The sequence below is a fragment of the Podarcis raffonei genome, chromosome 8, assembly GCF_027172205.1.
Source record: "Podarcis raffonei isolate rPodRaf1 chromosome 8, rPodRaf1.pri, whole genome shotgun sequence".
In the NCBI taxonomy this organism is placed as follows: Eukaryota; Metazoa; Chordata; class Lepidosauria; order Squamata; family Lacertidae; genus Podarcis; species Podarcis raffonei.
This window is the reverse complement of record NC_070609.1, coordinates 91,633,465-91,657,576: the sequence shown is the minus strand read 5'-3', so window position 1 is coordinate 91,657,576 and position 24,112 is coordinate 91,633,465. Positions and strand designations below refer to the sequence as shown.

General features: G+C 45.9%; 1 protein-coding gene across 1 annotated transcript in view; it reads right to left on the bottom strand.

Annotated features, from left to right (window-relative positions):
• Positions 1 to 20,629: 20,629 nt before the first annotated feature.
• The window catches only part of SH2D6 (SH2 domain containing 6), a 28,582-nt gene continuing 25,099 nt past the window's right edge, over positions 20,630 to 24,112 (bottom strand). Inside the window, exon 15 of the transcript XR_008331974.1 lies at positions 20,630 to 21,402. The gene's annotated coding sequence lies outside the window, so the exon portion shown is untranslated. The remainder of the gene's footprint in view (positions 21,403 to 24,112) is intronic.

Below are 24,112 nucleotides of genomic sequence, written 5' to 3'. Positions count from 1 at the left end.
AAGGTTTTGTGGTTACTCTCTCCACCCTGGGATAACTGTATCCCTTGGTCTTGGCTTTCCTGCAAGCTCTGCAATTTAGGGTTTTACCACATTCCTTTACTTTGCACCCTTTAGTGCACTCCGATAACATCTGGATGTCTTCACAAGAACCATGTGACATTCTCTTGTGCCACACGCAAGCACATGAAACATGAGTGTGAACGGTGGCTTTGCCAGCATTCCCTTCACCCTCCAAAGGTGTTTCCAGAACAAAGAGGTTGTTCTGATTTTTCTCAACACTTACTAGTTGCTTCCCCCCTCTGGAAATTGTACAGACATTCTTTTCAAAACAAACCTTATACCCCTCCTGTAAGAGACAAGGTACAGATAAAAGACAATGTTTTATCCCTGGCGACACGTAGACTTCCAGTTGCGCCTGCAAAACAGAAACATAAACATTTCCAACATCAGACAATGGCTTTTGTAAGCCATCTGCAAAACACACTGATTTCCCAGCTGAAACAGGTTTGCAGTTCCACATCTTGACACCAGGTGTCTCAGTTATAAGATGCCTATTCGCACCAGAGTCCACAATCCAACGCATCACTTTGTCTTCACTGGAGCTGTCCTTCATTGTTGCCTTAGCAACAGACTTCCCGCTGCCCCCGTCCTTGGGGCCTTGGCAGGTGTCCTTTAAAACCGCCATGGATGCAGTTAGCTGATAAGCGCCGTCTTCTCCCTCTGAGTCACGTACTCTCTGCGTCTTCCCACGCCTGCCTCCCTTGCTGGACTGGTTGCCATGGAAACCCGACTGGTTCCCATGGGAAGCAACCTTGGAAACATCCTGCCCTGTCTCCCTTGCTCTCTGGGGGCAGTAGCGACGCAAATGGTCAGGAGAATTGCAAACAAAGCAACAACGAGCGGAAAAAGCCTGAACGGAGCATTCCGCTGGCCTGGCCCCTCTGCAACCTGAGGAGCCTCCCGAGCCAGCTTGGCCCCCTCTTAGGCGGCGTTCCTCCTCGTCACACAAACAACCGGTGGAAAACTTTGCAAACTTGCCTTTGGTCTTCTCTGCCCCCCCAACCTTGCCAGCAGCTCTCCTTGAGGCTGTACTGCATCTGGGGACGTGGCTTTTGGCTTCCGCTGTGGTTTCTCGGCAAACCCTCTCCAGCTCCTGCCAAACAGCCTGGGCACTGTCAAGACCCTCCACCAAAGGTAGCTGTGAGCCCTCCAAACTGAGCACGATAGCTCCCAGGGCCTTTTGATTCTTTCTCTGTGACGCGTGTGCGTTTGCAACGTCTGCTGCCGCAGCATCGGCTGCTGGTGCGGGTAATGGACGCTGTTGGACTGCTTCCCACAAACCCTTGGCTACCAGCCAGGCCTTCAGCTTCCTACTCCACTCCTCCCAGTTCTTTCCATCCAATTTTTCAAATGGGACTGCGTACGATTCATGGCTGTCTGCCATCTTCTCCCCCGGGGCCCAGCGTACTCACGTAAACAACAGTAGCTTTCCAGCTCCCGGTTCAGCAGATCAGCTCCTCTCCAGCGAGTTCCTCCGCCCTCAAACCCTTGGCAGGACTCCAGCTGGCTTCAGCGTTTCTCCAGCGTCTTCTCAGCTGGCTGCAACACACACCGGCACGTCCTTGCACGTCTCTGCTTCAAAGCGTTTGCTGACCACCCATAACCTATGGAATGTTTGATTTGTAGCTTTTCTTTCTGGAGCCCACACGCTTCCGCCTCAGCGCTCTGCTCCCAGGACTTCCCACAGCTACTTGTAGCAGAGTGTACGCAGCGTAGAAACTGTTGCTGTGTGTGTGCATGTAATAAATCAGGCTTCACGAACGGTACCTTCCTTATCTTCTAAAAGTCTTTATTCGTGTAGAAAAACAACTCAGAACTCTCCTGGTGAGAGCCTGGGTCCATCTAGCTCAATACTGACTGGCTGCAACTCTCCAGGATTTCAGACAGGGAGTCTGTGCCATGCATTGAGCCTGGGACCTTCTGCATGCACTGCAGTTGCTCTACCCCTGAGCTATGGCCTCTACTCAAAATGTTAGCTCCCAAGTCATCTCCACAGCACATATTTAAAGCACATACTATTTTAACAGTCATGACAGTGGTGAAGGTTCCTAAATTATTGGTATTACTGGCTTGCACCAACCAGCCCAAAAGCTTTTCACAGGTTGAGTGTCTCTGGTAGACTGGAAGAGAACCATAGGCCTGATTCCCTTGTTGCTCCCAAGGGGGGCTAAGCCTGGCAGGACAGCTTACTCTATGGTCTTAACCCCTGCATGCATTATTTCGACTTAAGCATGTGGGTTATATGAGATTGGATAAGTACCTCCACTTCTGAATATGAGTTGATGGGAATTGGGGGACAGGTGGGCTATTGAGCTCAGGTCCTGCTTGTACGTTTCATAGAATCATAGAATCATAGAGTTGGAAGAGACCACAAGGGCCATCGAGTCCAACCCCCTGCCAAGCAGGAAACACCATCAGAGCACTCCTGACATATGGTTGTCAAGCCTCTGCTTAAAGACCTCCAAAGAAGGAGACTCCACCACACTCCTTGGCAGCAAATTCCACTGTCAAACAGCTCTTACTGTCAGGAAGTTCTTCCTAATGTTTAGGTGGAATCTTCTTTCTTGTAGTTTGGATCCATTGCTCCGTGTCCGCTTCTCTGGAGCAGCAGAAAACAACCTTTCTCCCTCCTCTATGTGACATCCTTTTATATATTTGAACATGGCTATCATATCACCCCTTAACCTCCTCTTCTCCAGGCTAAACATGCCCAGCTCCCTTAGCCGTTCCTCATAAGGCATCGTTTGCTGCTGAGGCATCTGGTAGGCCCTGTGAGAACAGGATGCTGGGCTAGATGCCCCCTTGGCCTGATCCCACAGGCTCTTCTTAAGTTCTTATGCCACAACTAAGTCTGCGGGATCAGGCCAAGGGGGCATCTAGCTGATTGCCCCACCTTTTACATTTTCCAAATCACAGGTCCCCTCGGGGGAGCAGCTCTCTCCTTCCCAGGTTTATTGCTGCTGCATGTCCAAGGCTAGCCTGGCTACCCCAGCACCGGGTTCCAGCTTGCCTTCCTCATTGCCAGCAGCCTCAGGCTTTGGAACATCTCCGTTGCCATGGTAACTGAGGATTTGAAAGGCCTCTCGGAGTGTGCCTATGGAAGCAGGGCTAAAAGGAAGGAGGCCAGTCAGCCGAGGTGGGGAAAGAGGGGGTTGCAGTGAGTTCTCTCTTCTGTTGACAGTGCAGATCATTCTAATCTCTTGCAGATGGGCTGCGGTTAATCCTATTCAAAACTGTAAAATAAATCACATTAGAAGAGAGGGGAGAAAGTCCTAATTTTGCTGACGAGTTTTCTTTGCAGCATAATAAAAGCCAGAACAAGGTGGTATTAAGGCTTGGCATTCAGCCCAATCTATCCCAGACAGTTCCTAGGAATATTTGCCCCCTCCCCATCCCACCTTCTTGCTATCACTTTTACTGCTCCACAAATTATCTGGGCAAAGAGGTATAATTGCTGTTCTGAATGAGGCCTTGCACAATACATATGGATCACAAGTGTTTTGTTACTTCTTCTCGTGAGTTTATCAACGACTTGGATGATGGACTCAAGGGCATCCTGATCAAATTTGCAGATGACACCAAACTGGGAGGGGTGGCTAACACCCCAGAGGACAGGATCACACTTCAAAACGACCATGACAGATTAGAGAACTGGGCCAAAACAAACAAGATGAATTTTAACAGGGAAAAATGTAAAGTATTGCACTTGGGCAAAAAAAATGAGAGGCACAAATACAAGATGGGTGACACCTGGCTTGAGAGCAGTACATGTGAAAAGGATCTAGGAGTCTTGGTTGACCACAAACTTGACATGAGCCAACAGTGTGATGCGGCAGCTAAAAAACCCAATGCAATTCTGGGCTGCATCAATAGGAGTATAGCATCTAGATCAAGGGAAGTAATAGTGCCACTGTATTCTGCTCTGGTCAGACCTCACCTGGAGTACTGTGTCCAGTTCTGGGCACCACAGTTCAAGAAGGACACTGACAAACTGGAACGTGTCCAGAGGAGGGCAACCAAAATGGTGAAAGGTCTGGAAATGATGCCTTATGAGGAACGGCTAAGGGAGCTGGGCATGTTTAGCCTGGAGAAGAGGAAGTTAAGGGGTGATATGATAGCCATGTTCAAATATATAAAAGGATGTCACATAGAGGAGGGAGAAAGGTTGTTTTCTGCTGCTCCAGAGAAGCGGACACGGAGCAATGGATCCAAACTGCAGGAAAGAAGATTCCACCTAAACATTAGGAAGAACTTCCTGACAGTAAGAGCTGTTTGACAGTGGAATTTGCTGCCAGGGAGTGTGGTGGAGTCTCCTTCTTTGGAGGTCTTTAAGCAGAGGCTTGACAACCATATGTCAGGAGTGCTCTGATGGTGTTTCCTGCTTGGCAGGGGGTTGGACTCGATGGCCCTTGTGGTCTCTTCCAACTCTATGATTCTATGATTCTGTGAGTTAATAATGCTGGGCACTTCCAGCCAAACTGTTTACTGAGCATTCATCCTGATTTGTTTGTGAGGCGATGCTGCACCAAAGCCAGACTTATTTCTCCCACTTTCCTGTTCCTTACTGAGGAAAGTCCAATCTTTTGGGGAACCTGGTTTGTTGCAAAACAATAATTTTTGTTGTGTCGTTGTGTTGTTTTTATGTTTTAATGAATTTTTCTATATTATTTTCACTAATATATGCCGGGGGGGGGGCACAATTTACCCCAGTATATCCATGTACAGATTACTTGGCTGGAGAGTTGCATTGCAAAAGGATGGCTGTGCTTGGGGACTCAGCTACATTAGTAAAGAAAAAACATTTTACAGTATATACGTTTAACACTGGGGCACCAGATGGTGCTGTGGAGTTCCGTCGTTTGCCAACGTGTTTTCCCACTTTGAGGTTTACCATGTATTTCCCTGAAACACTTTTTTAATGTGTCTAGATCCAGCCTTGGTTCTCATATTGTTTCAGAGAGTGCAATTTAGGTAAATTCACCTTTAAATGCAAATTGTTTCAATGTTCTCTCTGTTGGTTTGCAAGCCCCCTCCACAGAGGCTGGCCCCTCTCACTGTCCTCGGAGCTTGCATACTGGTAACCTCCTCTGGCTGACATCCAGACAGACCAGGGAGATTTTGATAGGCGACATTTTCCCAAGCTTGGGTAAATGCACACCCCCTCCTCCTGCTTCTTCCCTAGCAGGGAAAGGACACAAGTCAGAAACGTCTTTTACATTCTTTTATTTCTGACTACAGCACTAGAGAAAAACATGTCCATTCAGTTCAGTTCTTCTAGCAATTCAGACAAACTTCCTGTACATGCGCAAACGGAAGGTTTCAAATTACACTCCTCACAGAGCCTTTTCCAGCCTGTGAACTTCCTGGGAAATTCTTTCCCACTGATAGCCGCATCATGTGATGTCAACAAGCTGGCGGTTTGCAGCTGCGATGTTCTCATATACTGACACTCTCTCCCCTCCCCTCCCCCCCCCGCAACCTGAATTTGCTGGTATGCGTTTAACACCCTGGCAGTTATTTTATTCCTAGGAGCTCAACTCCCACATACTGATGCTGATATTTTTCACCCCCACTTTTCCCTTCAAAAATAGACTGGAAAGTATAAGAGCCAGGTGCTATTGTTTATTTATATAGCCCAAGTACATGGTGCTTAACATAGGGGGAAATGAAATTTTTGCCCCAAGGAAGTGATACATCTTCCTATCAATCAGTTGTTTATCCCACATTTTAGTGCATTCTTCTAATTGCAATAAAATCTGGGCTTTTTATATAATCAACTTCAATTGTGCAAACCTACATTTATGGTTTGCAATTGTGTCTCTCCAGCAAATGTGTCTCTCCGGTAAAATATTAACAGTTTGGATGTTTAGAAGCCCTCACACCTCTGTTCAAAAACTTTGAGAAACATTACCTTCCCAGCACTTTGTGTTGTGCCTACAAAGCAAAAATACATCATGGTAGTTCACCCACCCAGTTGTGTACATCCCCAGTCATATTGCTTCCCTCTGCTCCAGTTGCCTTCATTCCAGGTAATGTCTGTAGGACCTCAAAAAGAAGCTTGAAGCTGACCAAAGTAAGGATACACTGCAACATTGTGTTGCAAACCTCTGCAAAAGTAACATGCAGCTCTCACCTCAGTGGGCCCAACTAACTAGGGTTGTACCAAAGGAGAATTTGCTGAATAAACTGGACTTCTGATTAACCATGGGGCAAAGGTTGCACAAACAGGACCCTCACCTCCCCAAAGAACATGTGTGACAGTTTCCATTCTTTTCTGCCCCTTGCGGTTAATGCCTTTGTCTCCCTCTGACTGGCCCTTCTTGCCTGCTCAGCATAATAAGACATGGAGGCTTTCCCCTTGCAGGCCACTGCAAAGGGACAATTGCAGTCTGGCAGCAGCCATGTCCCGTGCCTGAACATGGAAGCGGGGCAGGTGGAGCAAGGAAATTCTCCTTCAGCCCTGGAAAGAGGTTCTAAAATAGCAATGCAACAGTATGGAGAAGATAGTGCAGACACTGTCAGATAACAAAGAATCCAGGACTAAGAAGAAATGCCTTTAGGTTGCTATACATCTGGAATTTCCCTGACACAGCTGGGATTCATCTGTCGAAAATGGCATCTGGGCGGAATTAACGAAAAGTGGCTAAGATGTCCAGGGAATCTCATGTGTATGGCAGCCCATATGAGAAGCATAGGGTTTTTTTTTTTTACGATTTCCCTACAAAAATGGTAAAAACTAAAAACTATATTTTTTGAGATATTACACACACACACAAAAAAACTCTGCCAAAAAATCTCAACAACTCAACAACTTTTGTGTCTGAATTTTCACTTTTTGAATTACAGTGGTACCTCGGGTTAAGAACTTAATTCGTTCTGGAGGTCCGTTCTTAACCTGAAACTGTTCTTAACCTGAAGCACCACTTTAGCTAATGAGGCCTCCTGCTGCCGCCACTGCGCAATTTCTGTTCTCATCCTGAAGCAAAGTTCTTAACCGAGGTAATATTTCTGGGTTAGCGGAGTCTGTAACCTGAAGCGTATGTAACGCCACTGTATGGCAACCCTGTTTTAGGAAGCGCATGAGGGGAGGGCTTCTATGATGTAAACCAGCACCTCATATCAGTGGCACAAACTTTTGCATGTGGTCAAAACTGTACCAGGCCTGCAGCTGTTCTTCCTTCTCAGCCTGGTTTCAGGTCACATGTGATGACACACAGAAACACAAGAAGATGTGTTGTACTGTGTCAAATCATTAATCCATCTAGTTCAATATTGGTGACACTGGTGATCACAGTTCTCCCAGATCTCAGGCTGGAATCCTTCCCCATTCTACCTGGACATGCAGGGATGGAACGTGGAGCCTTTTTGGATACAGAGCATGTGCTCTGCCGCAGGGCTATGGGCTTTCCCCAAAGGGCCAACTATATTTCTAGATGACTCAGAGATTCTACACACTGTCAGTCTGCTGTCACAAGCAATTAAATAGGAATAAATAGGGCTGCCTTGTTATAACAGCTCCAGTGGCTAATGGTCTGGTTCCGGACACAGACCAACAAAGCCTTGTGTGGCTTAGGTCCAGGCTATTTGGAAGACCATAGTTTCTCATATGAACCTGCCCAGGCTCTGAGGTCAGAGGAGACCCTTCTCTCAGGCCTGCCACCCTCACAGGTAAGAGGGAGAGGGCCTTCTTGGTGGCTGCTCCCAAACTTTGGAACTCCCTTCCTAGAGAAGTTAGACTGGCTCCCTGCTTGTTCCTTCTGCCAGCAGATGAAGACCTTTTTATTCCAACACGCTTTTAATGCTGTGATGATTTTATTCTTGGTATTATTTTTATTTTTAATAGAATTAAAAGAATATATTAAAAGGATCTATTATTGTTGAATTACTTTTAAATTATTATATTCTTATGTTTTTAGCTTTCTCTAATTTAGCTGCATTGTTGCATATTCATCTAAAAGCCACCTTGTTTCCCAGTCTGGGGGAAATGTGGGATACAAATAAAAAATATAATAATAATAATAATGAATGCAAGGGCACATATGGCTTTGCTTAAGAAGAAAGCTAGCTGCTGGGCTTGAGCTGATAATGTTGCTACAAGGTTATTACTAGGTGCAGCCCCTCCTTTCAGAACACTGGGTACAGTTTTGACCACTGCATCTTAGAAAGGACCTTGGAGAGCAAACAATGCACAGGAAATGACCAGGGGATTGGAGCCCCTTTCCTAATAAGGAAGATTGGTGCAAAAAGCTTTCTGTTGTCTTTAGGGTGCCCACTGTGGAAGGACGTGTGGATCCAGAATTGGCCTCCACAGTCACTTACGGACTCATTGTTAAAACCGTGTTTATGGAAGACAATCTTACTCGGCTACAAGGGATCGCCAAAGAAGAAGAACAAGCCCCTTCATTGTGCTTGAATTATTTGGGGCTCTTTAGCTCAGGCAAAAGAGAACTAAGAGGTGGAATGTGACAGAGGTAATAGAATTATGAACTGTGTGAAAATGAAGAAAGTGGATAGAGATTGAAAGCACAGAGTCTGAGTCATCATGATTGAAAATTCCTCCCTGTACACAGAGAGAGAGAGAGGGAGGGAGAAGAAGAGAAAGGTTTAAACCTATTTTCTGCTGAGTCATAGCCAACAAATTGCACACAGCAATGCCATAGGTGATGTTCAGTGGGAGGGAAAGCCCCCACATTCCAGACTTCGGGCCCTATTTAATGTAGGCGTCTGTTCTATCAGCCCAGCAACCTCCCTCCTCTCCTGTGCAGACAAGCTCATGGAGCATTTGATTTTGGCTCAGCAGCTGTTTCAAGGCATCTGGTGCGGTCTGGTGCACAAGAAAAGGACCTGTTATGTAAAAATCTTTCATTGCCTCCAGGGGATGTGACTTTTGCTTTGTGACTCTAGGACTGTAATCCAATGTGCACTTACTTGTGTTGTGAGCAAATCCCATGGAACTCAATAGAACTTGTTTCCAAGTGTTTCAGCCTTTAACCTTATGCCCAATACAGTGGTACCTCGGGTTACATACGCTTCAGGTTACAGACGCTTCAGGTTACAGACTCCACTAATCCAGAAATAGTACCTCGGGTTAAGAACTTTGCTTCAGGATGAGAACAGAAATCGCGCGATGGCGGCACGGTGGCAGCAGGAGGCCCCATTAGCTAAAGTGGTGCTTCAGGTTAAGAACAGTTTCAGGATAAGAACGGACCTCCGGAAAGAATTAAGTACTTTACCCAAGGTACCATTGTAGAGAAGTTACACACATCAGGAACTAAAAAAAGATTGGTTTATTGCTTGAAATGAAAATGACAGGTGCTGCTTCAGACAGTATCACAGTTATGTGGCCAGCAAATCATGCATACCTTGATTTTAAGAGTAAACAAATTCCTAACTGCCCCGAAGCCTGAAGAGTAGGCACAGCAACTTGCCACAGACCCACACTAAAGAGGGAGTGGGGTGGTATACCTGTCCTGAAGTAAATGGAATCCAAGTCAGGGATGTGTGCCTTCCATGCTGAGAGTAATCTCTCCCCTCCAATAGCCTGTCCTCCAGGAAGGTTTACAGCATCTCTCTCACCTGCTTCTTGGCCCCTTGTCCAGTGCAGCATGAAACTGATTCTTGAGAGTGTACGACAAAAAGGGGGTCCTGTTGGAGCTTATGAACTACCCAACAATTACAAATCTGGGGTTTAAGTACTATTTTGGTCTAATATTAACTTATGGTGATGGGGGGGAGGAGGTTTCCTGGATAAGTGTCATAACAACTTTATTCCTTTGCTTCATTGTTTATTTCCTGCAAGTTCCTGTCTTTTTGCTATTTTGTTCACCTTGCCCAGTTTGAAGTTGAAAGGACATGACCTTTGTGAGAAATGACTAACTGGTTAACTTGCATATATTCTGAATCCATGACTTTACTTTCTAAGTCATTTTGGATTTTAAAGACTAAAATGAGCCCCTTGAATTGGGCTTGGAAGCTGAGAGCCCCCAATGCAGCTGCTGTAGAACATGTTTTAAATGTGTTTGAGCAGCTGTCCCCACCAAAACCTGGCTGCTGCCTTCCGCACCAGTTTTCAAGGACAATCTCACACAGAGCACAGGCAGTCTTCTAATCTGCAAGTAACTACAGTCTGGAGTACTGTGGCTACGTCATCTCTTTCTAAGAGAGTCCATAGCTGGCGAACCAGTCATAGCTGGAAATAGGCATTGCTAGCTGCAGAGGCAAATCCGAGCCTCTGGTGACCATGTGGGATCCAGGAGTAACCCCAGGCTCTGCCCTCGCCCCTTCCAGGGAAGTGCAAACCTCATCGAGAGCAGGCTGCCATCCCACCTCTTGGACCCAAGAATTCAAAACACATCATGTCTACATTTAGTTTAAGTTTCTTGGCCCACTTCCAGCTCACTACCACCTCCAGGCACTGATCTAGCACCTGAACCGCCTCTCCTGATTCAGTTGGGACAGAGAGCTAGAGAGTCATCCGCATATTCATGACAAATTGCCTGGTGACATTTCCCAGCAGCTTCATATAGATATTAAAAAGCATTTAGATCATTAAAATAGTGTTACACGCCTCCCCAATCTCCACAAGATTCCAGGGGCTGCAGGCGCACTTTAACCAGGGTCTGTGTTTCCTTTGGAAATGAGACCTAGTGGAAACTGTGGTGTCTTTGTTATATATGGTTTATTTACACTTATAAACAACCTGCATCTAAATGCAGACAGTTCAGAGCATTCACATTCCAAAAGGGTCTCTGGTTTCTCCCATAGACACAGCAGGCGTAGGTTTTAGAACAGAGAATTCAGCCATGTGTGCTCTCTCTCTCTCTCTCTCTCTCTCTCTCTCTCTCTCTCTCTCTCTCTCTCTCTCCTTCTGTCACAGTTGGCCCATGTGGTGCTCTTTGCCCCTCTTTTTCTTCCTTGTCACCATTTACAGACTGAAAAGGATTTCTCCCCAGGCTACACCATCCACAACTGAAATCCTAACCCCTTTTTGTCTCTGCCCACCAACACACAGCTGGAAGAGGGGTTCACTCCCCTTGCCGTCCAGCACTGAATGTTCTGATGGCTCATTTTTTGTTAGGTTAAGAACCTGGCCATCATCAGGTGCCCACCTCGTGAGGAAGCTGGCCTTGAATCCCTGCTGGATCTGGGAGTTCAGGGCTGGCAGTTTAACACCCCAAACCTTGATTAAATTCTAACACTTACTAAATTATGGGTGCCTTGTGCCCACAAACTCTGGAAAGGGTTAAGCATGCACCCCTTCAGCGCTACTGCTCTGATCAAAGAGAGCGTCTGCAGGGGCTCTAAAGGGAAAACAACACACATGGAAATCTGATTACAGCCTCCAAGCTCTTGCAAAGTTATTGGATAATGCCTGTGTGGACTGGAACACTGGCGTTTCATATGTACATATACTCTGGAAGTGGGAGGAAGCTATATTCTGCATTGGGTGTTAGTACCTTACTTGCTGGGCAAACTCTGCCAAGCACCTTTCTGCAGTCAAACACGCACACACACACATACACACCCTTTCCTGTGCTCCACATCTTCATTCCTGGGATCCACTTACGGTACAAGCAGCTCAGGGCGAAAAGAGTTCAGGCCGAGTTCCTGGAGAGAGGACAAAGGCACGTGTCCAGGAATCTGCCAGCCTTGGCAAAGTGACGTCTGCTACTGTACCCTCTCGTTCCAGGAGCACCAGCAGCTCAGAGGACAGATCCGGGAGGTGTGAGCGGGGAGGCCGTGAAACCGACACCTGCGTCAGATGCAGGGCCGTATGGTGTCCAGCCTCCAGATTCATGTTGCAGGCCAGTCTTCACCCTCGTGCTGGGCCTCCTTGTGACGGGGGGCGGGGGGGGGGGAGAGAACCAAAGGCAGCTGCACATTAAGAAGCCTCCTCTGCGCTGCCCTGTTTTTGCAGTCAGCAAAGAAACAGGTGGTTGCTTAGATCCCTGGTGGGCCTCCCCACAGGGTGACCTTGCATTCATCCTGGTCAGTTACAAGCTCCCCAGGCCTGCCTCTGCTCAGTGAGCAGCTCCCTTGTCAGGCTGCGACTGCCATTCATGTTCCGCCATCTGGATGAGAGAGCCTCTGAACATGCCTGGAGGGCCCTCCCCTTCATACTGTATCGCCCCGGCATGCCTCCATGCACCAGCCTTCAAAGTGCAGCATTTCCAAGGGATAGTGTTGCTGTCCTGTGCTGTTAGGAGCTCTAGGACAAGCAGAAATTCAACAAGTAAAGCTTTACCAAGCACTGTGTCTCTGCGCACAAGGAAAGTGTACCACCTCTACCACAGAAGGCAAAAGCCCCAATTCCTGTGTCCCCACCCACCTACAGATCACACAAAAATGAGGCCACATTTCAAGATGCTGAGGGATTTTTATCAACAGCCCAACACCTTTTGGCCCCAGGGTGTTCTTCAGCAGCATCCTATAATGTATGTATGTAACCTGAGGTACCACTGTAAAACCAAACAGTGTCAAAGTGGTTTTTTTCCACCTTTCACAGCCTTCACTCTTCCTGACAACTTTTCAGCTAAAGCAATTTGACAAATGTTTGTGTTCCAAAGATAATGTTAGTCCTAGACCAGTTTTCCTGTGCTTACTGATCAGATGATGAGCTGCCATTTGATGATTCATTTTCTAGAAACCAGGCATTGATGAAATTTGTATTTATTCATTTTTTAAAAGAATTATAGCCTGTTTAATCAAAATATCAATAAAGCTCTAAGTGGTTTATTCATAAGGAAAGCATTGATAAAATCAACAGACTTTAACAATAAGTAGACCTATTAAAATGATCAAAACGACTTGGGGGTGAATATGACTGCTAAAAATGCAAATTTATTTAAAGATAATTATGAGAAATGCTGGTCAGAAGTGAAGAAGGATTTAGAGATTTGGTCGAATTTGAAGCTTTCCTTGCTGGGTCGGATTGCTGTCATTAAGATGAATGTACTGCCGAGAATGTTGTTTTTGTTCCAATCATTACAAATCATTGACAAGATGGATTGTTTCAAGAGGTGGCAAAGAGATATCTCTAGATTTGTCTGGCAGGGCAAAAAGCCCAGAATAAAATTTAAGATACTTACTGATACTAAAGACAGAGGGGGGTTTGCCCTGCCGGACTTTAAACTTTATTATGAATCAGCAGCTTTTTGCTGGTTGAAGGAATGGCTACTTCTTGAGAACACTGACATCTTAGATCTTGAAGGTTATGATAATGTATTTGGGTGGCATGCATATTTGTGGTATGGCAAGGTTAAAGCGCATAAAGCATTCAAAAACCATATTGTCAGGAAAGCACTATTTAATGTCTGGACAAGATATAAAGACTTTTTGGAGAACAAAACCCCAAGGTGGTTATCACCTATGGAAGCGAAAGCTATGAAAAAACTTAATATGGAGGCAAAATGGCCAAAGTATTGTGAAATTTTGGAACAGGAAGGTGACAAGCTGAAATTGCAGAGTTATGAGAAGCTCAAAGGGAAGGTGCGAGACAGGTTACATTATTTTCAAATAAGAGAGGTTTATAATCAAGATAAAAAAATTGGTTTCCAGGTGGAAAAATCAAAGTTGGAAACAGAATTGTTGGAACCCAATGCTAAGATATTGTCAAGAATGTATAATTTGCTGTTGAAATGGAGTACTGAGGAAGAAACGGTAAAATCTGCTATGATTAAATGGGCACAAGATATTGGTCATAATATTTTGTTTGCCGACTGGGAGCAGTTGTGGACCACTGGGATTAAATTTACGGCATGTAATGCCCTAAGAGAGAATATTATGAAAATGATGTATAGGTGGTACATGACCCCAGTCAAGCTTGCAAAAATATACCATTTGCCCGATAATAAATGTTGGAAATGTAAGGAGATTGAAGGTACATTCTTTCACCTTTGGTGGACGTGCCCGAGGATTAAGGCTTTCTGGGAGATGATTTATAATGAAATGAAAAAGGTATTTAAGTATACTTTCGTGAAGAAACCAGAGGCCTTTCTCCTGGGCATAGTCGGCCAATTGGTGCCAAAGAAGGATAGAACTTTTTTTATGTACGCTACAGCAGCAGCAAGAATACTCATTGCAAAGTATTGGAAGACACAAGAATTACCCACCTTGGAAGAATGGCAGATGCAAGTAATCGACTATATGGAAATGGCTGAGATGACTGGCAGAATCCGAGACCAGGGAGAAGAGTTGGTGGAAGAAGATTGGAGGAAATTTAAAATTTATTTACAGAAGTATTGTAAAATGTATGAATGCTGATGACATTGAATTAAAATGAAGGGGTTCTAGTAATAAGAGATAAAAATTTGAAATTTGGGAGGTAAAATATATAAGGATAAAGTAATAGGATACGAATTTGCTGAACTAATTGTTAAAAAGGGATATAAAAAAGGGAGGCGTGAGGAAGTCAGGAAAATAAGTTAATTGAAGATGAATAATTAGAAAAGAGTGATTTGTGTTTTTCTTATTCTACTTTTTGAGTGTTGATTTTTTTTTTGTTTTCTTGTTAAATGTTTGTATTTTATGTATTGTGAAAGTTTGTATTGTTGTGTTTTATATTTTTTTGTGTGTTCTTATTGTTCCATTTTTCTATTGTTAAACTTAATAAAATATTATTTAAAAAAATAAATAAATAAAATGATCAAAACGGAGATAAAATCTACAGAGCTTAAGAACAAATATACATCATAAAATTGCATGTCTAGTCAGGCTTGCCTAAACAATTTATTTTAGCAGGCACCTAAAACAATGCCACAAAGGTTCCAACCCAATAATATCTGGAGCAGGCAGGGTGTTCCAGAGCTGCTGCCACACTATAAGACATGATTGCTCCTTGGTGTGTAACAAATACTGTAAGGCGCTTGCAAAATTAGCACATGCCTGCGAGCACCAACTTATTGTGCTTCCTCCCTCTGCAGGCAGGCAAGACAGGCATTGCATTAGGCCTTATCTCATTCCTGTGTGCTGCTGTTTCTCACGCAGGAACTCTTATGACCCTGTACATGCAGTCTCTCTCTCTCTCCCCCTCCCTCTCTCTTTTCTTTTTCCTTTTGATAGCCAGCTGCGTGATTCATTTGTTTGGGCCTCTTTTCAGCCGGAAAGAGATCAAAGGTAGGCAAGTTTGTGGATGGCAAAGAGATCAAAGGTTCAGGAAAGGGGCAAGGCATGGAAGCAGCGCTGGCCAGTGGGCCCCACACCAGCTACTCTGCAGGGCTGCTTCAATACGTTTTGCTGCCTGAGAAGATACACACGTGCAATTCAACAGGACTGACAAATGAATCTTACGAATCTCGTACTTCCACACCAGAGACAAGATAGCAGCATCAACAGGCTTTCTTAAGAGGCACAGGGCAGGTAGAGGGGCACAACCTCCTCTCTCACTGCCCCCACCAACTGCCTGAGGCAGCCCCCTCACTCTGCCTAATGGCAGAGCCCTCTCAGCTCATAGAAGCATCTATAAGCAACCTGCGTAGCCTGCTTGCCCAGAGCCCATCTCCTCCCAAGCCCCTGGGGCCTGTTTTCTCAAGCATCACACATGGATGCATCACACACAACAGCTGCACCAATTAATAATAATAATAATAATAATAATAATAATTTATTATTTATACCCCGCCCAGTTTCCCCAGCCACTCTGGGCGGCTCCCAATCAAGTATTAAAAACAATACAGAGTTAAATATTAAAAACTTCCCTGAACATGGCTGCCTTCAGATGTCTTTCAAGGATAGGATAGCTACTTATTTCCTTCACATCTGAAGGGAGGGTGTTCCACAGGGTGGGCGCCACTACCGAGAAGGCCCTCTGTCTGGTTCCCTGTAACCTTACTTCTCACAATGAGGGAACTGCCAGAAGGCCCTGGGCACTGGATCTCAGTGTTCAGGCTGAACGATGGGGGTGGAGATGCTCCTTCAGGTATACAGGACCGAGGCCGTTTAGGGCTTTAAAGGTCAGCACCAACACTTTAAATTGTGCTCGGAAACGTACTGGGAGCCAATGCAGATCTCTCAGAACCGGTGTTATGTGGTCCCGGCAGCCACTCCCAGTCACCAGTCTAGCTGCATTCTGTATTAATTGCTGCATTCTGTATTAATTGCAGTTTCCGGGTCACCTTCAAAGGTAGCCCCATGTAGAGCGTGTTGCAGTAGTCCAAGCCGGAGATAACCAGAGCATGCACCACTCTGGTGAGACAGTCCGCGGGCAGGTAGGGTCTTAGCCTGCGTACCAGGTGGAGCTGGTAGACAGCCGCCCTGGACACAGAATTAACCTGTGCCTCCATGGACAGCTGTGAGCCCAAAATGACTCCCAGGCTGCGCACCTGGTCCTTCAGGAGCACAGTTACCCCATTCAGGACCAGGGAATCCCCAAACCCGCCCTCCCCCTGTCCCCCCAAAACAGTACTTCTGTCTTGTCAGGATTCAACCTCAATCTGTTAGCCGCCATCCATCCTCCAACCCCCTCCAGGCACTCATACAGGACCTTCACTGCCTTCACTGCTTCCGATTTAAAGGAGAGGTAGAGCTGGGTGTCATCTGCATACTGATGAACACCCAGCCCAAACCCCCTGATGATCTCTCCCAGCAGCTGCATGTAGATGTTGAAAAGCATGGGGGAGAGGACAGAACCCCGAGGCACCCCACAAGTGAGAGCCCAGGGGTCTGAACACTCATCTCCCCCCACCACTTTCTGGACACGGCCCAGGAGAAACAGCCCACTGATAAACATTAAAAGCCATGATGAACCTTGCGACACTTTAAAGACAGAATGCATGGCACAAACATTCATGGACTAGAATTATTTTCACCAGATTTGAAAAGCATAAACTTAGCAGTTTTCTGCAGCAACCATAGACACACCTGTGTATGGTAGAGCAGGGAGCTGTAAACAATGGGGTTAAATAGGCAGTGAAATGCGAAAAGTACAGTCTGTGCAGTCTTGAAAAAAACCATCTTTAGATGCGGCCACGATGGCCAACTATCGCCCAGTCTCAAATCTTCCATTCTTGGGCAAGGTGATTGAGCGAGCAGTTGCCGAACAACTCCAGGCACGCCTGGAAGAAGCGGACCATTTGGATCCCTTCCAGTCGGGATTCAGGCCTCATCATGGGACTGAAACTGCCTTGGTCGCACTGGTTGATGATCTCCGGCGGGCTAGGGACAAAGGTGAGAGCTGTTTCCTAGTTCTGCTGGATCTCTCAGCGGCGTTTGATACCATCGACCATAACATCCTTCTGGACCGTCTTGAGGGGCTGGGAGCTGGGGGCACTGTCATACAGTGGTTCCGCTCCTTCCTCCTGGGCCGTGTTCAGAAAGTGGTGGTGGGGGATGAGTGTTCAGACCCCTGGGCTCTCACTTGTGGGGTGCCTCAGGGTTCTGTCCTCTCCCCCATGCTTTTCAACATTTACATGCAGCCGCTGGGAGAGATCATCAGGAGGTTTGGGCTGGGTGTTCATCAGTATGCGGATGATACCCAGCTCTACCTCTCTTTTAAATCAGAACCAGTGAAGGCGGTGATGGTCCTGTGTGAGTGTCTGGAGGCGGTTGGAGGATGGATGGCGGCTAACAGATTGAGGTTGAATCCTGACAAGACAGAAGTACTGTTTTTGGGGGACAGGAGGCGGGCAGGTGTGGAGGATTCCCTGGTCCTGAATGGGGTAACTGTGCCCCTGAAGGACCAGGTGCGCAGCCTGGGAGTCATTTTGGACTCACAGCTGTCCATGGAGGCACAGGTCAAATCTGTGTCCAGGGCAGCTGTTTACCAGCTCCATCTGGTACGTAGGCTGAGACCCTATCTGCCTGCGGACTGTCTCGCCAGAGTGGTGCATGCTCTGGTTATCTCCCGCTTGGACTACTGCAATGCGCTCTACGTGGGGCTACCTTTGAAGGTGACTCGGAAACTACAACTAATCCAGAATGCAGCAGCTAGACTGGTGACTGGGGGCGGCCGCCGAGACCATATAACACCGGTCTTGAAAGACCTACATTGGCTCCCAGTACGTTTCCGAGCACAATTCAAAGTGTTGGTGCTGACCTTTAAAGCCCTAAACGGCCTCGGTCCAGTATACCTGAAGGAGCGTCTCCACCCCCATCATTCTGCCCGGACACTGAGGTCCAGTGCCGAGGGCCTTCTGGCGGTTCCCTCATTGCGAGAAGCAAAGCTACAGGGAACCAGGCAGAGGGCCTTCTCGGTAGTGGCGCCCGCCCTGTGGAACGCCCTTCCAGCAGATGTCAAAGAGATAAACAACTACCTGACATTCAGAAGACATCTTAAGGCAGCCCTGTTCAGGGAAGTTTTTAACGTGTGATATTTTACTGTATTTTTGGTTTTTATGGAAGCCGCCCAGAGTGGCTGGGGAGGCCCAGCCAGATGGGCGGGGTATAAATAATAAATTATTATTATTATTATTATTGACAAACAGTACAATGTTTAGTGTTTGAAATTATCAGATCCCCGTCCTTCCAAAGGCAATAACACTCCTCAGGGAAAATGTGAGCTCAGGAACAGGAGTCGTTTCAATACTTGGCCTTTATCCCCAGTTCCGCTTCTCTGAGACCATTGAAGGTGCCTCCAGACATTTTGCTGGGTCAAGGGGAGGGGGGATTCCAGTTCATGCCAGAAGTTAAGCTTTGCTGAGTTAAAGCAGATTTAATAAAAGAACAGACGTTTTATGCTTACAATGGGTGGGGAACAAATAATTAACAGGAAGACGTGTAAAGACCCTGCAAGCAAATCTGTATAAATTCAGGATGATTGTCATAAACAAACCAGAATACTCGATAAAGACATAGTGTGACCACTGCAGAGTGTTGTGGAAGCAACTCATGATGAATGCTGACTGAACAGGTGATCTGAGGAGCCCTGAGCTCGCTGAAGGGGATCTGTCTTTATCATTCTGTTGCTTGACCTGCAAATCTAATCAACACATTCCCCAAGCTACCCAGTTTGGCCTCTAATGCTTTTACCTTGAAATTAACCTTCAGCTGTGTTAATATTGTTATAGGATTCAGAAAGGTGATTCTGCATAAGACCTATGGGTCCCTTCCAAGCCTGTGTAGCAGCCCAGCCAGTTCCTTTCCACTCCTCTTCTGCCCTGATGAAGAATTCTGGAGCACTCCAACAATTGTAAACTTTAAATATATTTCATTTAGGCTAGCAGGTGGCTGGAGGGTAGGAAAACACAGCCAATTGCAGCAAGGAATACTTACTAGCTCAAATGCAAACTGTTACCTTTGCCACAGAAGTTTATGTTATTTACTGATGGCATGGGTGAAGAGCAAATCCAGTCATGGTTCCCTTGGATCCTAAGGTAAATGAACTTAAGGTAGTTCATGGAAGGCAGTTTCCCATCCCTCTTTTCCTTCCCCCAGCAGGAGAGTGGCTTGGAATCCTACTCTGCAGAGGACAGTCCTCTGTTTGAAGCTGCCCTCTGTTTGCAGGGCTTCCCAGTCCAAGTCCATCTTAAAGTTTAGGAACCACAAGAACCAAAGAGCATAAACCCTTTATGTTGCCCATCAACAACACACTGAGTTGGCACATGACTCACCTGGTCACATTCTTTCTCACGGTGGTGAGCTGTATTGTACAGTGGTACCTTGGTTCTCAAACTTAAACTTTTCTGGAAGTCTGTTCCAAAACCAAAGCACACATTTCCCATAGAAAGTAATGGAAAATGGATTAATCTGTTCCAGACTTTTAAAAACAACCCCTAAAACAGCAATTTAACATGAATTTTACTATCTAACTAGACCATTGATCCCTAAAATGAAAGCAATAATCAATGTTCTGTACTATAAAATAAATAAGACAGTATTGTAGAAGATAAAAATAAAAATTAATTTTTTTCTTACCTGCATGATGATAGTCATTGTTTGGATGGGGGGCTTTTATTGATTTCCACAGTCAATCAATCAATCAACCAACCAACCAACCAACCAATCAACCATAAAAAGAAAAACAAGCCACAGTCATAAAAATGAAAAAGCCATACAAACAAAACCGCAAAAAATAGCAAAAACAAAAGCACCAAATATCACCTCAGAACACTGCAATCAGAAACGGAAGGCTTTAGTTATGATGGGGGTGGGGCTTAAATTAGCTGCTCAAGGAAACAAACAGAATGAAAAAAGCCTTTATTATGATGGGGGGGCGGGACTCAAATGAGCTGCACAACAGTGAAAACGGAAGCTCAATAGCATGTTTGGCTTCCGAGGCAAATTTCAAAAACCAGAACACCTACTTCCGGGTTTGCAGCTTTCGGGTTCCGAGTTGTTTGGGAACTAAGCTGTTTGGAAACCAAGGTACCACTGTATTTCTGTTTGAAGTATGGAAATTGTTTCTAAATTTGCAGCTATACATATTGTGAAGGAATTGAACTGTAGTCCCCGACTGCTTACATTTATCCTTGTATTTACTGTAGCGTGGGAAATAATGTGTTACACACCATCCCAGTATCTGAGTGTCAAGAGACTCCAGGGGCGCCAGCACTTAGCCAGGGTTCAGCTTCCTTGGAATGAAGGTCAGTGGAGACTGTGGAGTCTTTAGGATATCTGGTTTTATGCACACACACGCGCACACACACACACACACACACACACACACATATATAGACACCCTGAGCATAGGATGGAGGGGCTCACAGCATTAACACACCAAATGATCTTGCTTCTCCATTGGTCACAGCTTTGGATCCAGCACAAAGCAGGCGTGTCTCTGTGTCTCCACCTTCCAGCCTCTTCCCAGCTCATTCACACATAGCTGTGGCCATTCTTCTCCTACCTAGCTGCTAGGTGAGCTGGCTGGGGAGTGGGGAGGCCCACTCTTCTGTTCTATGGTGCAGAGCAACTTCATGGGGCTTAACTAGTCAGCCAAAGCCATTGCCCAGAGAAGGAACTGGTCTGGAAAACTTGCTCTTACACATTCTACCCCCCCAGATACAGGATCCCAAGAGCTGGAAGGGACTCAGGACATCATCCAGACTGACCTACCAAACTCACCTTGTTGCCCCTTATTTGGGGAGTATAGGGTCAATCCAGTGGGTAGATCACCGCCAGTTTTTTTATTGTGGGAATAGATCACAGTCTCTTGGAAGCTGGACAAGCCTGATCTAGGGTATTCCCTCCCATAGAAATAAACAACAACCATGTCACCACGGGATGCAGTAAGGAGGTGGCAGGCGGAGGGGGAGCTCAAATGAGGCGATGATTCAGTCCGACCTCCATCCTGGCCAAACCTTTCCCTGCCCAAGTCTCTTCTCAAGCTGCCTTCCCCTCGTTGCCAAGGCAACACGATGGTTCAGCATCAGGTGATCTGGCATCGAGAGCCCTGCCTGGGGTTTGTTCAGGCTGCCAAGAAACAAAAGAGCTATGTGTAAGGATGGCACAGATAGCCTTTTCTCTCGTCCTTTGTCAGTGCGCTTTTTAGAGCCAAATGTGCTCTAAGGCTGATTCCAAAAATTATTCAGCCTTTGATCACGCACACTCATTGAACAACTCACTAAATGGATGAATGAGTAAAAGAATGAATGAGCAAGCAAACAGCGCATGTGCATTTATATGTGAACTGTGTCACAAAAGCAACCAAGTATGCACATTTGACACATTTCGCAGAAAACTCAAGAAAAGTGGAGCGGATACCTCTCTCAAACAAACTGATCATGGGCTCAGCAGCAGCTGCTCACATCTCTTTACTGCCTAATGGTCAAGCTTATTAACACACCTTGTAATATATCTTGGTATTTAGAAACAAAAACCCTGGTTACCTGCCAATAGAATTGTCCAAGGACAACCAAGCGATGTTGATAAATAAAATATCTCTCTGAGCATAATTTTCATTTACACAGTAAGTAATGGAGAGAGAAAATTTGTTACCATTGACTAAGGTGCAGACACCAATGGTCACCCATAACTGTATGGACAGGGTGGGGGGAGGGAAGAAAGGCATATGTAGCCGGAAGAAAGGCAAATAGCAAATGTGGAGAAGCTTGAGGCTCAGGTGGCCTCAGCGGCCCAGAGGGCCTTCCATTAGCTTCAGCTGGTGGCCCAGCTCCGCCCCTATCTGAACAGAGAGAAACAGCTTTACTTCTCTTGTCTTTGCTCTAGTAGCCTCTGGGTTAGATTACTGCAACATGTTACACGTGGGGCTGCCTCTGAAGACAGTTCAGAAGCTTCAGCTGGTGCAGAATTTGGTGGCCAGGTTGCTCACCGGGGCAAGACGGTTTGAGCAGATTATGCCAATCCTGACCTGACGGCACTGGCTGCCAAATAGTTTCTGGGCCCACGGTAGAGTGCTAGTTTTGACCTAGAAAGTCTTAAACCTCTCAGTAATACCTCAAGGACCACCTCTCTCCATACAAACCTACCTGGACCCTGCAAACACTATGTGAGGCCCTTTGTCGTGTGCCTCCTCAGCGAGAGGTCTGGATGGTGGCAAGATGAGAACAGGCCTTTTCTGCAGTGGCTCCCTGCTTGTGGAATGCTCTCCCCAGGGAGGCACGCTGGGCGCCTTCATTATGGGTCTTTAGACACCGGGCAAAAATGTTTCCCTACAACCAGGTCTTTGATTAACCTCCTGTATCCTTTTAAATGTGATTGTGGGGGGTGGGGGTGGGGGTGGGGGGGAGGGTGGTAATTAGTTTGTTCTGGTCTTGTTTTTATGATATATTTTGTGTTTTTTATATTGTATATTTATGCTGTGAACCGCCCTGAGATCTTCAGATGAAGGGCAGTGTACAAACTTAATAAATAAAAATAAAATAAAATAAATGCAGCCCCTCCACATTGCACATTCAGGGTGTTTTTGGGGCGGTCACACACAGTTCTACTTTCAATACTTTTTGCGCTTGTAAAGGTTTTGTGGTTTCCACACAGCTTCGTTTCCATTCAGTGCCTATGCTGTAACATCCTGCTGAAATCCCAAAACTTTCCATGCCTGTCTCTTGCTGTGTTCTCCCAGTTTTGTTGTGCTGTAGCAGTCTGAATACTTCAAGGTGCTGTGCACTGAGGCACATTTCATCCTCACAGCGTCCCTGCAGGGTAGGCTAGATTAAGAGTGTGCGACAGGCGGCTCAAGTGAACTGAACCTTTTGATGCTGCTGCAGACACTATAAGGTCCTGTAAAAGTGTTCCTTGAATAGATATGGGCACCAAGTTGGTGACTGGATTTGTTGTAGGATCCAGGCCCTGTCTTGGTGCCTCTTTAGAGTGGCCTGTTGCTGCTGAGGAGCTGCGCTCGGTTGGAGGACTGCCTAAATATGTCGAATCACGAGTCAGAAAATGTAACATCTTGTCCTGGCGAAGAAAACACAAGGAATCGTGAAAGGTTCCGGCCCTCTGGGGTTTTGTTTGCTGTCCCTTATTGGAGAGGCAAGATCTAGTGAAAACTGAGGAAACCTTCGGGTCATTCAGTGAGTTGCCAGTAGACTGACATTTCCAATTTTTTAAAAAAATGCTTGTTGAGCTCTGCAAAGAAAAAACCCTCCCAAATGCACAACAGGCCAAACCTTTATTAGGACCCCTCAAAATGTCACAGAACAGGCATGTAGCCTGGCCAGATGCAGAAGAGACCAGGACTCCTGCACCTTTGATAATTGCATTGTCCTTCTGCATGCAAGACAGTTGCTCCACCGCAGAGCTCCAGCGCTCACCCTTCTGAGTGTTCCTTTTCTTTAAACTGGACTTGGACTGGGCAGGCCTTCAAATACAGGATGGCTTAGAGGACCATCCTCTGTAAAGGAGGGCACCTGGCCACCTTCATCTTTATAATGTTTTATTGAGTTCATATGACAGGTCATATAGAAAACAACAAATGGAACAAACCCACCCTACTGACAAAATGAACCAAGATGAGAATAAGCATTATCATTTTAGAAAAATCACTACAAACTAGAAGGCAATATATTCTGAGGCAATCAGTACAGCTATATAGTTTTGTACTGATTTAGCTGGTTCTCGTGGGCATTCTCTACATGTTCCTGGAAGCTATTCTCCTGATTCTTCTTTGTGCTGAATAGGAGGGGGAAATGCTTTTCTACTAGATGGGCTGTAATTTGCAAGT